Source organism: Pinus tabuliformis, chromosome 9 (genome assembly GCF_031772625.1).
Source record: "Pinus tabuliformis cultivar Carrire ecotype Pingquan chromosome 9, CPIR1, whole genome shotgun sequence".
NCBI lineage: Eukaryota > Viridiplantae > Streptophyta > Pinopsida > Pinales > Pinaceae > Pinus > Pinus tabuliformis.
Genome location: NC_142307.1, coordinates 785,035,930 through 785,039,963, shown reverse-complemented (window position 1 = coordinate 785,039,963; position 4,034 = coordinate 785,035,930). Strand labels below are relative to the sequence as shown.

Sequence of the window (4,034 nt, the reverse complement as noted above, 5' to 3'; positions counted from 1 at the left end):
AGGCTGAACCTATTATAAACTAAATATTTTAACAGGAAAAAGATTATTTAAAAAAAAAACCAGATTGAAAAATTGAAAATTCAAAAATGCCAAAATATAAGCAGGCATTACCCATGCATAGCCACAATTCAAATTTGCAACACAATTATCCAATTTTAATAAAAATTTGTAAACATAGATTGTCCACATTCAAGGAGCAACAACTCAGATACAGTTTATCATGCTTTGTTCTGAATCCAATGATAAGTTTGTGTTTACAAAACATAATCTACTGCAAGGATGCTAAGCTGGAAATGACTATCTACCTTTCAACGAGCATCGTTGACCCCTCCTCAAAGATTTCCTTGACAATGTCTATATTTTGCTGCTTTTTAACTGACTTAGACGATGAATCAGTGGTGGAAAAATTCTTAAATTTGCCTTCCTTCTTAACTGGAGCTGGTGGTGCGGATTTCAGGTGGGATCAAATCCACTACAATGCATGTAGTGTCATCCCTAAGTCCTCTCATCCTCAAAACCTCCTACAACTAAATCGGTTAGGCTAGGATAGAAAATAAACTTAAAGATGGTGACATTGATCGCTTATCCTTGTGAATAGTATTTGTACCTTAACAATTTGTTTTGCAACAAGTTCTGCTGCCAAGCCTCGGCAACAATTTGCAGCCTTCTCATAGCTCAATGCATCCCAAACACCATCAGTTGCAATGATAAGTCTTCCTCCAGCATTCGATAGCTATTGAAACAAAAAATTACCAGTCTAAATCAAACAGACACATTGTGACCAGGTCCTCCAGTAAATGGATAAAATCGGTAAAGAATTAGAAGGGAAAAAGATGTTGGTGCACCTTCACTTGTTTTACATGAGGTATAGGTACAATGAACTCGCCCACAACCATATCCCCAATAAACCTAGACAGACAGAGACCTCCCGCCCAACATCTTAATAGTCCAATCTACAAGTACAAAGAAAATGTTCCAAATTATAGCCGTTGAAAAATTTGTTGATAATTCTGGTAAGAGAACAATTCAGTTTAGAAAATGGCTTTGAAAGCAAGCATGGCCATTAAAGATGAGATAGATAAAATATAAAATCTTTTATGTCAAGCCTAATGGAGGCCTTGTAGATAAAATTTAAGCACAACAATTTTTAAATTATTAGAACTTTTACGAAAGAAACTGCAAGTGTAAGTCTAGGATAGGCCATTTTGTAGTAGAATGGTACACCATATGTAAATAACTTTGATTCTTATAAAGTCATCAAAGCTAAAACGAACACATATGATGCACTTTAGCGAAGATAAAACATCTAATTGTGACCAACAATCATAAATTTGCACAAAAGAAGCACGGTCAAGTTTTACGAGCCTTTATTGTAGTATGTAAATTTACTTCTTTATGTCTATATATCCCACAAAAGATTGTGCAGATTCCTACCTCGGCTCCACCAATAGTATTCAATCTACGAATCTCACCACCACTGGCCATTATGCACTCTCTCCTACAGTATCGTATATCAATACAAATCAAGAGCTTGAAACAATAAACTGGCTAAACAAAGACTGGTTTCCACAATCAACCGACGAAAGGAATATAGACATTCGTATAGCACAAATGGTCATGGTTTATTCTGCATCATGGCAAGAATCTTACTCTTCAAGATTGGCCTCAAGCCTAAAAGAGAAACCAACCCTCCAGGTGATTCAAGAATGCAGCGAGAATCACCTACAGATGCTACCGTGACTGTCCAGCCATCTATTATCACAAAAGTAACGGTGGTTCCCAATGTTTGTTCTGGTAAAACCAACAGATATCAGAACGAGAAGGATAGGAAGCGCCACTAGTAAAGATATACAAGACATGCAGCTAACAAAATATTAATGGCACATCCATAGGCATATATCTATATACCTTTGACCTAAAATTCTTTGTCGGTTTTGACAAAGCCTACGACCATGGCTCTTGGCAACGCTGATAACCAGTCTTCTCTACTCAAACCTGTTGGCATGGCACTCATAATATCTTTCAGTAGATTTTCCTTTGAATATAGAGCTTCCGCTGATCCATTATTCCCATCGAAGATCTGAAATGACATAACAACATTTATCACTCCACTTACTCATTTCATTTCTTGATTCACACACAATACAATGCAATTTTCAAACATGGGCAATTTTCAGGGTTTCATTCCTAGAATATACTTTATAATGACAAGAGAATAGAACTAATCAGAATTTTAAATATGCCAAAGATCTGTATTTTCAGTGATTGATTCTGTGTCAATGATTCGTAAATCGATCAAACTTATCCACAATGAGTATTCTGAAGTGTCTGCAGAAATGCTTTATCAATATCAAGTTCAAAAGAAACACAGATTAGCGGCTATAATATGCATTTGCTGTAAACGAGGGTTTAATCGGCAATCTAAAAGACTAAAACTGCAAATTCATAAGCCGTCCAGAGCCACAGAAAAGTAACTAGATAAATAGGAGGATTTGCTTTGTTACTAAAATGCCATGGATGAAAGTTCCCCCAGAGATTTGATGGAGCCCGTTTCAGAAGTATGTCAGGGCAGCACAGGGAGCAAGAGCGGAGAAGACGAAAAGGGTACCCCATTCAACTACCTTCCCTTCATCCAACGATTAACAATCCTCTAATCGTCTAACACATTATCTAACAGCATACAGGCATGACAAGTAAATTTTAGGGAAGTTCATTTCAGAGGGAAACGCCTTACGGTGTAATAAGAAACATACTTTTAAATACTTCTTTAATATAAATTTCTCTAAAACTTTTAATTTAGAAACCACTGGTTTTTAATTTTTTTAATATAATTTGTTTATTAATTAAAACGTCCATATCATATCTTAATGAAATATTGTAATCACTATCATCTAGAAAATTAAGAAAAATGTGTGTTTTTTTTTTTTTTTTTTAACATAAAACTTTTTTTCTTTACAATGCTATAATATCGAATTTACGGTTTTTTAATTGCCATCTTCTTTTTTACAATGTTATAATAAGAAACATACTTTTAAATACATTTTTAAATATTACATTTCTCTAAAACTTTTAATTTAGACATTACTGATTTTTAATTTTTTTAATATAATTTGTTTTGAATTGCCATCTTCTTTTTTACAATGTTATAATAAGAAACATACTTTTAAATACACTTTTAAATACATTTTTAAATATTAAATTTCTCTAAAACTTTTAATTTAGAAATTACTGATTTTTTATTTTTTTAATATAATTTGTTTATTAATTAAAACTTCCGTACCATATCATATCACAGTTAATGAAATATTGTAATCACTATCATCTAGAAAAGTAAGAAAAATGTGTTTTAATTTTTTTTTAAACTTCTTAAACATAAAACTTTTTTTCTTTACAATGTTATAATACCGAATTTACTGTTTTTTAATTGCTATTTTCTTTTTTACAATGTTATAATAAGAAACATACTTTTAAATAATTTAAAAAAAAATAAATTTCTCTAAAACTTGTAATTTTGAAATTACTGATTTTTAATTGTTTTTAATATAATTTTTTTATTAATTAAAACTTCTGTAACCTATCATAGTTAATGAATTATTAAATGCACCTATTGTATCCACGAATTTTTGAATTTGTTTGAATGGTACTGTAAGGCCCTCGCGACTCGGGCGGTGGGCACGACCCGGGCGAGCGTCCTTGCACGATGGGCGGGCGGCCCGACGGGTTGATGTGCAACGGGCACGACGAGCCGAGGCACAGGTGCGGTCACCCGGCGAGCCGACGAGCCTGCGGTTAGGCACGGCGAGCTGAGGTGTGGTCACCCGAAGCTGACGACAAGGCACGACAAACCAAGGTGCGGTCACTCGAGCTGCGGATGGGCGGCAAGTTGATATGCGGGTGCGGCCACCCGACGAGCCGGTGCGATGGTTTAACGGGCGACCCGTGGGCGACCCGCGCACGATGGGCGGGCGACCCGTGGGTGACCCGCGCCCGATGGGCGGGCGGCCCGAGCGACAGATGATGCGGTGGACAGCATG

The 4,034-nt window shown here is 35.6% G+C and overlaps 1 pseudogene across 1 annotated transcript; it reads right to left on the bottom strand.

Moving 5' to 3' along the window:
- Positions 1–301: 301 nt before the first annotated feature.
- Positions 302–2,517, bottom strand: LOC149151078 (putative protein phosphatase 2C 3; annotated as a pseudogene). Its single transcript, XR_016263095.1, has 6 exons — positions 1,909–2,517; positions 1,651–1,791; positions 1,435–1,498; positions 846–953; positions 608–733; positions 302–521 (listed from the first exon to the last, which is right to left on the bottom strand). The product of XR_016263095.1 is annotated as a putative protein phosphatase 2C 3 (transcript).
- Between the last annotated feature and the right edge of the window lie 1,517 nt (positions 2,518–4,034).